The sequence below is a fragment of the Mustela lutreola genome, chromosome 7 (genome assembly GCF_030435805.1).
Source record: "Mustela lutreola isolate mMusLut2 chromosome 7, mMusLut2.pri, whole genome shotgun sequence".
NCBI classification, from domain to species: Eukaryota; Metazoa; Chordata; class Mammalia; order Carnivora; family Mustelidae; genus Mustela; species Mustela lutreola.
Genome location: NC_081296.1, coordinates 116,015,253 through 116,027,598, shown reverse-complemented (window position 1 = coordinate 116,027,598; position 12,346 = coordinate 116,015,253). Strand labels below are relative to the sequence as shown.

The following is a 12,346-nucleotide window of genomic DNA, read 5'->3' as shown; positions in this document are numbered from 1 at the left end:
AAGAGAATATATGTTATCATAATTTCTGTTTAAATTTTCCTTCAGTAGAAAGCTTCTAAAGCAATCAGCAGTTTCTTAAGCACATATTCTTATAATATGGGCTTTTGATCTGTAGTTTCAGCCGAATGGGTCTAGAGGATAAAATCAAAGGCCTTTTATGTCCTGTAAGGCAGTGTTTATGCTCTTGTGAGACCAATCACAGTGCAGTGGTAGAGAAGACCAGACAAGTCATCTGCAGAGCCTCAGACTCTTAACTGAGAATCAGCATGTCCTCGGTTTTCACCATTCATAGGTAAAAGAAATGTAAAATGCTCTTAGAAATGCATACACAAGTATTAATTTAGGGACTCATAAAATTTCAGAGATAACAGGGGCTAAAAATGTTCTCAAATACCCTTTTTACTTTAAGGAAAAAGAATTGGGTCCTAAAAATTGATGAGGCTGTATATTTGACCACAGTTAAAGAAAAAGTCATCAGACTCCAAAAGTTTATTACTTGACTACTCAGTGGCAAAGCCAACACCAGAACACTTGTTCGGACCTCAGGGCCAAAACTTTTTCCATTTTAATGAAGCGAGTCACCTTCTATGAGCCTCAAATCTTACATCATACTCAGGATTATTTTATCTGATGTGTTCGGCACTGGGGTTCAAGTTGAAAGTTTATTCCTACACTTTTTATTTTCTATACTCAAATGATTTTTAAAGCATTGATAGAGACAGATTTTGTCTTGCTCTTTTCTTTTTTGTGTTTTGTCTTCCTCCTTCTGGAAATATTCACCATATAGTCTCCAAATACAGACACTGAATTACATGAGACACATAACTTCTGGTGTGAAATCCTGGGCAGTCCTTATAGTCTGTGACAGCAGCAGCATCTCTAACGAATGCTATTTTGCCCTATCCTCAACCAAGAACTTGACTTTGACTTGCATTGCTTTCCTCCAATTGCCAAGGAGATCATACAAGCTGAGTGGTATAGTTTTGAAGTCTATCTGATGATTAGACTGTATTTTGTCAAATGTATACAAATACCTAATAGCAAAATGAACATTTCATTAAAATTAAGGTAGCATAGTAATTTATATAAGGGAAATTAGGAGCAAGGGGGCTAATTATGTATTCTCCCTTAAAATGCCCTTTCTGCCATTGTCAGAAATACAGGATTAAGTAAATCAAATGCAACATTTTGTTTGGTATTAAGTCTAGAAATATTATTTTAACACTCCTGAAAAGTACAACTTCCAATACCCTTATACTGCCAACTCTACTCAGGTCTAACATTCTTTTATTCCACTGTTTGAACTAACCGGTATTATTCCTTACTTAATCATTATTATTGTTTATACAGAGATGTAATCATTTATGCATTTTGTGCCTGTTTCAAGATGCCTGTTTCAAGATAAAAAATTTTTAAAAGAGATTTTGTTTATTTATTTGACACAGAAAGAGAGTGAGAGCAGGGGAAGTGGGAGAGGGAGAACCAGGCTTCCCGCTGAGCAGGGAGCCCAGTGCAGGGCTCAATCCCAGAACCCTGGGATCATGACCTGAACCAAAGGCAGTCGCTTAACGACTGAGCCACCTAAGTGCCTCAGAGTGCTCCTGAAGTAAAAACCTCTTCTGTCCCATGGCCAAGGGTGTAGAAGGAAAGAAGCGTCCAACCATGCATGTATATTAGTTCAACGCTCATAACAGGAGCTGTATTTTCCCTGAAAAGCATGATTGATGAAACCAGTTTTGCAGACAAAGAGCTTAGGACCAGTTTCTTTCAAGGTTCAGTTCCAGTTTGACTTCATGAAGCATTTCATGCAGCAAATGGGAAAATACTCTTTTGAAATTTTCAGCTAGTTTCACAATCATTGTGGGCTTGTGAACATCCTCGTGGCTCAGCCCTGCTTAAAGTCAGGTGGCTCTGCCCTGACACAGCTTTGGGGTAGCACAGCCAGTAAACAGGGCACATGGCTGGTTGTGTCCTGGAAAATCTATACCCTGCAGGGTTCTGCTTGCTCTTAGTTTTTAAGTGCAGACCATACGGCATAATACAAAAATCGAAGCACAAATTTTTATTTACTACCAGGATGGCAGTTTATGACAAAGCAGCCAGACCTCGTGGCTGTTATCGTTTGTGTTGATGGGCTCCAGAGGACATCAGCTGTGCAATTAGAGAGGTCTGGGCAAGTCTACACCAAAGTGGAAACCTGAAGCTGCCCGGAAGAGTGATCTTCTCGTGTGTGTGCGCGCGCGTGTGTGTGTGTGTGTTTGTGTGTGTGTGTTCTCTGCAGGTGCTAAATTTTCAAGGAGAGAAATGTTCAGCTTGAGCAAACATGACTAATAATTGTGAGATGTTTATTTGCAAACAGACAAGTGTTGGCAGCACAGAATCCAAAGCAGAAATAATTACCTTAGAGAAGTGCTATGGGATTTGGGGTTTCGTGTTTTCCTTATAGGCTTCACCCTTTCTTCTGAGATTCCTTCTTCAGAATTTCAACATTTTATTTATTAAAACCACAACAACAACAACACAAACAAAACCCACCATGTAACATCCTGTTCTTATACCCATAATATTTTGAAGTAGTTACTCGTTTAACTGCCTGCTATTTCTACTGGAATCTAACTCCCTTGAAGGCATAGGCTGTGTTATTTTGTCATTGTCTCCCCACTGTCTGACACAGTGCCAGGCACATAATAGATATTTGGAAAATGTCTAATCAAATGATTTATTCTATCATTTTAGTACTGTTCAATATATTTTTGTGCTTTAAATATTTTAAAGTCTTGTCTTCAAGTGTGATATATAGGATAATACTCCATTAGCCAGTCCTCACCTTATGCAATCATGCAGAAAACATGTTTTCCTGTAAGAATATTTTTCACTATAATTTTTTTAAAGATTTTATTTATTTATTTGACAGATAGAAACAGAGAAAGAGGGAACACAACAGGGGGAGTGAGAGAGTGAGAAGCAGGGCTTGATCCCAGGACCCTGAGATCATGACCTGAGCTGAAGGCAGAGGCTTAATGACTGAGCCACCCAGGCACCCCTCACTCTAATGCCAGGCTTGATCCCAGGACCCTGGGATCATGACCTGAGCTGAAGACAGAGCTTAACCCACTGAGCCACCCAGGTGCCCTCTGCTAGGATTTTGATATAGATTCCTGCCTCACATTGAGGTCCTTTATCCATTTCATGTTTATCTTTGTGTACGGTGTAAGAGAATGGTCAAATTTCATTCCTCTACACATAGCTGTCCAATTTTCCCAGTAACATTTATTGTTACTGGGAAACATTTTATTCCACTTTATATTTTTCTTGCTTTGACGAAGATTATTTGACCATTGACTTGAGGGTCCATATCTGGGCTTTCTATTCTGTTCCACTGGTCTATGTTTCTGTTTTTGTGCCAGTACCACGCTGTCTTGGTGATCACAGCTTTGTAGTAAAGCTCGAAATCAGGCAACATGATCCCCACAGTTTTGTTTTTCTTTTTCAACATCTCCTAACAGTTCAGGGTCTCTTCTGGTTCCATACACATTTTAGGATTTAGGATCTAGCTCTTTGAAAAATGCTGGTGGAATTTTGATGGAGGTGGTATCAAAAATATAGATGGCTCTGAGCAGTATAGACATTTTCACAGTGTTTATTCTTCCAATCCATGAGCATGGAATGGTCTTCCATCTTTTTATGTCTTCTTCAGTTTTTTTCATGAGTGTTCTGTAGTTCCTCAAGTACAGATCCTTTACCTCTTTGGTTCGGTTTATTCCCAGGTATCTATGGTTCTTGGTGCTATAGTAAATGGAATCGATTCTTTAATTTCCCTTTCTGTATTTTCACTGTTAGTGAATAAGAAGGCCACTGATTTCTGTACATTGATTTTGTATCCTACCACATTACTGAATTGCTGTATGAGTTCTAGTAGTTTGGGGGTGGAGTCTTTTGGGTTTTCCATATAAAGGACCATGTCATCTGCAAAGAGAGAGTTTGACTTCTTCATTGCCAATGTGAATACCTTTTATTTCTTTTTGTTGCCTGATTACATTAGCAAATCTATCAATGTGATAGAACAAATCAATAAGAGAAGTGAGTAGAAACACACGGTCCTCTCAATTGATGCAAAAAAAAAAAAATCATTTGACAAGATAAAGCATCTGTTCCTGATTAAAACGATTCAAAGTACAGGGATGGAGGGAACATTCCTCAACTTCATAAAATCTATGAAAAACCCACAGCGATTATCATCCTCAATGGGGAAAAGCTGATAGCCTTCCCTTTGAGATCAGGAACATGAAAAGGATGCCCACTCTCACCACTGTTGTTCAACATAGTACTAGAAGTCCTAGCAATAGCAATGAAAGTGTTTTTAAAAAGCATCTAGTTTGTGTCTAAATTCATTTATTTGATACTAGATGTGATACAATTTTGTTACAGAATTTAGGTAAAAATTTTCTGATGTTGTTCTTGCATGAATTCAGGTTTAGATTTGTAATGTTTTCATCATTGGTATTTTATACTTACTTATCAAACCTTCTATTCCTTTGTGTTTGTTACTTGTCTTTTTTAAAAACTGGCATATTCATGGCGTATTTATATCCCCTACACATACATGCTTCAAAACTATATAAATGACAAACCAAGAGTAGTAATTTTTCATTTTTAAGTCTGTTGCTTAGAAGACAAATGATAGGCCTAGGGAAATCAGATTATAAGTGTGAGCTATATACATACTGAAAGCTAATCGTATCACATCATAGGTGCATTACAGATTAAATGGAGGTTTGTATTATTGCCCAGTTTTATTATAATGGTGGTTAGAAAAATTTTTAGTTCTAATACAGATCTTGAAGAAAGTGCTGCTCTTTCTGCAGCACTGGGGGTTCTCTAAGTTGCTAAAAGGGCTTTAGCTATAAGGTTAGATATTCTAGGTTTAGAATCTTGTTAAATTTCTCTAATAAGAGAAAGCAACTGTGTTTCTATATGCAGAAATTCCAAATTCGGAGCAAAGGATATTTGTCTCTATGTCTTTTTTTTTTTTTTTTTTTTTTTTTGGGGGGGGTCAGAACAGAGTTTATTACGGGGGAAACAGATTATCCACAAGCAGCAGGACAGGACATGTGCTGGGGAGAAGGGTGGCTGGAAGGTACCAGAACCAGTGCAATGCCGGTCGGGATGGAGGCAGCGCTCCATGGAGCGTAAGCCACAGAACTCGGATAAACCGAAATGGAACGCGTTCCCAGATGCGCACGTGCTTGCGCTCTGGGGCCTGAAGGACATGAAGGGATCGGAGCCGGAGTCCGTCAGAGGTCACTGCTGGGAAAGTCCCATTTTCGGCCGCGTGGGACCCACAGCTGCGCGCCGAGAGCCCAGTGGACGCGCTCTGCCGGCGGTTGAAGACGATCCCAGGACGCTGCCGGAGCTCACCAGGACTCACGCACGTGTTAGAACCCGACGGCCACAGGGTGGTGCAGGGACTTGGGGCCCACATAGTGTGACAGGGAGCTCGTGCGGATCTCGGTGCTGGCATCCACGTGGGCACCGGGCAGGAGGTACGGGGGGGGGGGGGGGGCTCAGGCTGCAGGCCTGGGAAGCCCACACCTATGGAGACGGCAGGCAAGCCCAGCAGCAGTGTCCCCAGGGCCCCCTGGCCCTGTCTGGATCCTGGCAGGACTCTGGTCAGGGGGAGGACCCTGTAGTTTGTGGAATGGGCAGCCTGGAGTTTGGGACACCAGGAGACCACCAACTCTATGCTCAGTGCACAGAGGTCCCAGGAGGCACGGGCCCCACCCAGAGCAGAGCTGTGTCCTTGGGCGAGAGACCGGAGTCTGCCCCTCATCCACGTGACTGGTCCCAGCCTGAACTGGTCTTCAGTCCATTTCCTTTCTGGTCCAACACTGCTTCCCTGGGCCTTGGGGACACCCCTTTTACCCCTCTGTCGTGGCTGAGAACCCTGTCCTCACTGATCCTGCTCCAGAGCAAATGTCCAAGTGTCCTCTGTGCCACAAGCTTCTGCTGCGAGCACCAGGACTCGGGAGCCCGGGGTTCAGCTCCCCGAAGCCGAGGTCTCCGGGCTGTGTCCGGACCTGCATTGTCCGCGGTGTGTCTTGGGGCCTCGCTCACTTGCAGGGAAAGGACCAGCACACTTGGTGTCCAGACTGGGGATGGACACGGAGGCCGCTGCAAATCAAGGCCAGGAAGCACCCTGGTGCCTACAGCCTCCTCAGGACCGCAGTGGGCCTGGTCACAGGACAACCCCCCAACTGGCAGGCGGAGGAGGAAGCAAAGCCCCACCGGCTGCCCACTCTGCCACAGCGCTGGCGGCCACCTTCCCTCAGATCGGGCCTGGCAGGGGCCCCGCGGGGACGCGCCGGCCCGGCTCACAGGACGCCAGCGTGAAGGACGATCCACATCACCTCCCTGGGTCATCCGCAGGTGTCCTCCGTGGCTCCCCGCCTGGTGTCTGTCCCGCGCCCTCCAGGCTGGGCCAGGAGCTGAGGTGCTCTGTGGGCGCGGCCCTAAGTGGTCCCGGGCATCCGGCTTTGGGAACCACGCTCAGCCGGGGGTCCCTGAAGGTTTTCCATGGGGAAAAGGCATTTCTCTGGGACCGTCCCAGGATGCTGGGGAAGTTCCTGACGTTGCCTGTGGGATATTTGTCTCTATGTCTTAAATACTCTTAACTCACCCTCCTCCAACTGTACTCTTTCCACTTATTATGAACCACTAATCACTATTATTATTATTATTATTATTATATCATTGTTGTTATCATTGCTGTCATACATATCCATGGTGGGAATAAAAAACAACAGGATTAATGTGAAATGTTTATCTTCCTTCACCCTATCCCATCATTACACCAGAGGTGTTTAGTATTGTGAATAGCGTCTTGTGTACTATAACAGAAATTTTATATATCTACAGGTGTGTATTTTATTCAGACTCTTTCAATCTTAGGTTTTCTCTTGGAGAGGCCATTTATAAGTCTAGCATTGATGCACATTGGATCACCAACATCCCAGATTTAATGTGTCCTAGAATTTTAAATTACATTAAAATTTAATTTGCGTTACATGAGCAGCAGCAAGGTATCGCTGTCCTGAACCTAGAAGCAGTTCCTAGTTGGTCATAATTACTCCATATTGAGAAAAAACTACGTTTTTCAGATGAAATCACTGCATTTCCTGGAGTACCTAAGGTACCTAAGGTACCTAAGTACCATTTACTAGCTTTCAAAACAGGGCAGCTAAATTTTCTTAGACATATCTTAGGTAATTGAATTCTACTGAACTTGCAAATACATCCAATTCTTACTCAAAAAGTTGTCCCAATTGGATCAAATAGTTAAATGGACAGTAGGGATGTGGGGAAAGAATCATACTTCAGAGAGCAGAAAGCAAGCATCTGCTGTTTATCTCCCAGATTAATGAGTGCAGTTCTGTTGGAAGAGTGAGTACTAATTAACTCATTAAACAATTCTCACTGTGATTCCTCAATGTAATTTCAGGCTAAACTCATGTTTAGAGACTTAAAACCTAACCACAGATGTTTATCATTGTAAGCCATTGATATAATTTTCAAGTATATTAGAAAATTTCTTAGGCCACATAGTAGAAAGGAAGTATTATAAAGCTAAAGGCTCTTTTTGTGCAGAAAATACTTGAAAACTTTTCTGAGCTTAGTTTCCCAAATGTTAATGAAGTTAGTTGGTCACTATGGGGTGAAGTTGCACATTTTATTAATAAGTACTTTGATTGAGGGGCACCTAGGGTGGTTCTGTTAGTGAAGCATCTGCCTTTGGCTCAGTTCATAATCCCAGGGTTTCGGGACTGAGTCCCGCATCGGGCTCCCTGCTCAGTGGGGAGTCATCTTCTCCCTCTCTCTCTACAGCTGCCCTTGCCTGTGCTTTCTCACTCTGTCAAATAAATAAATACAATCTTTAAAGGAAAAAAAAAAAACAACTTTGGTTGTAAATTTGAATCTTGTGTCTGATTCTGAAGAGTCATGCTCCTCAATTAAAACCCACCCAGGAAGCATGGTCAGCATGCATTATAATGGTAGAATAAATTCAGTAACCTGCATTAAAACAGAAAAGAGAAAATTAACACTTCCCAACTTTGTTTCGAAGTGACTATTGTGTGAATCAGAATGGTGGCACTGTTACTCCAGGACACATATTACATCTAGTTTAGAACCACGAAGGCATGTGGCCCTACTCTACATCAGCACTGTGGACACTGTCAAGTTTAAGTGTCAGTATCATTAATCATAAGTCTGATTACTGAGTGTGTAGTGCATTGCTTGGGAGACTTGGCTGAAGTGCTATGGTTGTGTAGGTCATGGAGCTCAGAAATTACAGCATGCTAGGGGCACGTGGGTGGTTCAGTTGGTTAAGCCCCAGAGTCTTGGTTTCAGCTCAGGTCATGATCTCAGGGTTGTGAGATTGAGCCCTACCCTGGGCTTCGTAATCCACATGGACTCTGCTCAGGACTCTCCCTCCCCTTCTGCCCTTCCTCCCCCCCACACACAGTCTCTTTCCCTCTTTCTCTCTGTCTCTAAAATAAAGAAATTTATCTTAAAAAAAGAAATTACAGCATGCATCTCAGGACCTATCTGTAATTCACATTCTCTCTTATTAGAGGGAATTTTTATTTTCCTAGAAAAGACTTTTAACCTGTAATCCTCCTCAGATGACCAGTGGATTCCTAAAGTTCCCTAAAAGGTTGTTAAATGCTTTGAATAGAAGTGGAAATAGAGTAGATTATCAAAGTTATTTTAGGAGACTATATATATATATATATATAGTCTATATATATATATATATATACATATATATATATATATATATATATATCTGATTGGGTGATCAGGAGGCAGGACTTTGAAAGTAGATAGCTTGAAACTCGAACCTAGGCTTCACCACTTTCCAGCAACTAGTAACTTTGGGACATGATTTAACCTACTAAATCTTCTTTTTCATCTGGTTCTATAAAAAATGGGTACTTACATCAACCTCAGAGAGTACTGTGATAAAAAGGGTCATGAAATGATACCTATTACTAGAAACACACATGGTGATAATTAACTATTTTCCATTTATTTGTAGCATGAGGGATTTCAGGGATCTCAGAAGAGAGACATTCTTGTCTTAAGGCTTTATAAATGATGGAACTAACTGAATCTTCCGTAGAAATCTTTAAATAAGTGACATCCATTTAGTTTCTTTTTGTTCTTACGTACCTTGAAGTTGCTTATTTTAGAATCTAAGCCCTTGGAAGGTTAAGTGCCATGTCAGGGTACCATCGACTCCCTGTAATGCCAAATAGGGGTAGAAAAATGTGATCTATTATGGGGGCTAAATATTCCCGAATGCATATGCATTGTATTGAAGTCTCAAAAGTGTTTCTATACAATGACAGTGCAACTGATTGAAAAGTGACACATTTAGATAAATTCAGCTCTTACAAAATGGCTGCCGCTTCGCTGCATTTTTTTTTTTCCCTCTCTGTGTCAGTGAGGGGAAGGATGGAGCCATATATCAGTGGCGGCTGGCACTGTTTATAGAAACTTTGTTAGCTCCAGATTCAGCTTGACAACAAACACATATGGGACTTACTTTTCATCGTCTTCTAAGAATAGTCCATGTTTCTGAGATGTTTTCAAATGAGTAAATCTATATTACATTTATACTGGCTGTTGATCATTTTAGAATGAGAAAAAAAGGAAGAATTGGGCACAGTGATGAAGTTGCCACTAATGATGATGAAATTCTTCAGAGTGCTCTCTTTTCTGCTTGCCTGCGATCTACTTCTTTTATCTTGTATTGTTGTGCCCAAGAACATCTATACATCATCACTTTAATATCATTCTAATAATTTATGATTGTACGTAGTCTCTTGGATGTCGTTGGTAGGCAGTGATGTTTTGTGTGTGAGTTTCTCCTTTTGGCTGTCAAACGCACAATATCCTAACTGGTGTGTCTGATGAGATCCAACAGTGCTCATTCCACAGGCATTGACCATCAGATCCCACTTTCTACTTTTTTCCATTGTGAAAGGATTTTTGAGACTCAGTGTTGAGTTTTCTTTTTGGAATAATTTTCCCATAGTTTGAGATTCCCCCCCCCCCCCTTTAATTTTGAGAATTTTGAGTGGTATGTGTATGAGTGTGCATTTATGTGCTTTTTAAAAAAGGGATGGAGTTTTTAGCTCTAATATGATTGTACCATTGATGAACTGTTTTTCAGGTGCCAGTCTATTCCACAGGAAATATGATTACTTGTGGAATGATCTCCTAATAAACTGTTGCAATATCTTGATTGTGAAAGCATGAGTAGAAATTGAGATAATATGTTTAATTCAGTGTATCTCACATAGAATTGCCACCCAAAATTTCACTGAATATGTGTATATATATAAGTACATACATAATATATACTATAAGTATATGTATAACATATGTAAGTATATATATAACATATACAATATGAGTACATTTCTGCTAGGAAAACATAAAATGCAGCTTGTTGTGAAGCAGCTGTGTTGTAAGCAGTTGATTAACAAATTGCTTAGCATTCTTAATGAAATATTTTCTAATAAGAGTGTTCTTATGTAGTAGAAAATGGACACAAAGTTCTGTCCTGGCTCTGTGAATTTAAAAAGTATTGTATGGGCTTTATTTTAATTAGAAGATATGGAAGGCATTTGCTTTTGAATAACACTAAGAGCAAAACTATAAAAACAAGACTTTTGAAAATATACGAAGAAGAAATGAATAAATTTAATGGAAAAAGACCAACACCTCTGATCATTAATGAAATACAGACTAAAAAAGTAATTTCCAAATTAAATTGGCAAATGCACAGTAAATTTTAATGTCTGACACTGAGTAGAGAGCAGAATGACCTCTGTAGATAGGCATATAAATTGCTATGAGTTTTCTGGGGAGTATTTGGGAATGTGATTCAGGAGGCTTCATATGTGCTAAATTACCAGACATGTGATTGAAAAGTTTATCCCTACACTGGAAATAAGTTAAATGTTAAATAGTGATGGCCCAGTTAAAGAAATCTATTCGTGACTTCAATATTTTGTCTATGATCAATACGTGCCACATGCTGTTTCAGTCTCTGAGAATATAGTTGGAAACATGACGCAGACATGATTTGACACTTATTCTAGATTATATCTTTTGAGTATTGTCATGGTAAGCATTGGTCATATGGTAAGCATATGTAACTTTGTAAGAGACTGACAAACTATTTTCCAAAGTGGTTGTACTGCTTTGCGTTCCTATTGGCTTTATAAGAGTTTGGGTTATTCTACCTTTCCAATGTCTTCTTTTAGTCTTAGCCATTCTGGTGGGTGTGTAGTAGTATCTCCTTGTGATTTTAGTCTGCATTAACATGATTACTAATGGTTTTGAGAATTGTTCTTGTTCTTGACAATCATTTTTTCTTTTTTCTTTCTTTCTGTCTTTTTTTTTTTTCTTTCAGTTCACCCACTGCCCCTCCCCTTGTCCCCTACCCCCTCCTTGCCTCTGGAAGCTCCCAATTTGTTTTCTATATCTGTGAGGTTGTTGTTGTCTTTTAAGATCCTACATATAAGAGAAATCATATGGTATTTCTCTTTCTCACTCTGATTTATTTCACTTAGTATAATGCCCTTAAGGTTCCATGTTGTGGCAAATGACAAGATTCCATACTTCTTTATGGCAGAATAATATTCCATCATATCTACATCATAATTTCTTTATCCACTTATTCATGGATACTTAGAATGTTTCCATATTTTGGCTATTGTAAATAATGCTGCAATGAACATAGGGGTGAATATTGTTTTTTGAGTTTTTTTTTTCAATTTCTTCAGATAAAACCCAGAAGTGTAATTGATGGATCATTTACAGAGAGCCTGATGCGGCACTCGATCCCAGGACCCTGAGATCATGACCTGAGCCAAAGGCAGAGACTTAACGCACTGAGCCACTCAGGGGTCCCTACCTCATGGTTTTGACTAACATTTTCCTCATGATGAATGATGTTGAGCATCTTTTCATGTACCTGTTGGCCATTTGTATATCATCTTTGGAAAAATGTTTATTCAGACCTTCTGCCTATTTTTAATTTGATTGTTTGTTCTTTGCTATTGAGTTGTAGGAGTTCTTTATATATTTTGAATATTAGCCCCTTATCAGCTACAAGATTTGCAGATATTTTCTCCTGTTCTGAGAGTTGCCTTTTTGTTTTATTGATGGTTTTCATGTCTGTGCAGAAGGTTTTTAGTTTAATGTAGTCCCACTTGCTGGCTTTTGTTTTTGTTGCTTTTGCTTTTGGTGTAAAATGAAAAAAATCATCACC

At 40.2% G+C, this 12,346-nt stretch overlaps 1 protein-coding gene across 1 annotated transcript in view; it reads left to right on the top strand.

Annotated features, from left to right (window-relative positions):
• The window catches only part of KCNH5 (potassium voltage-gated channel subfamily H member 5), a 314,735-nt gene that overhangs the window by 165,639 nt on the left and 136,750 nt on the right, over positions 1 to 12,346 (top strand). The window lies entirely within an intron of this gene.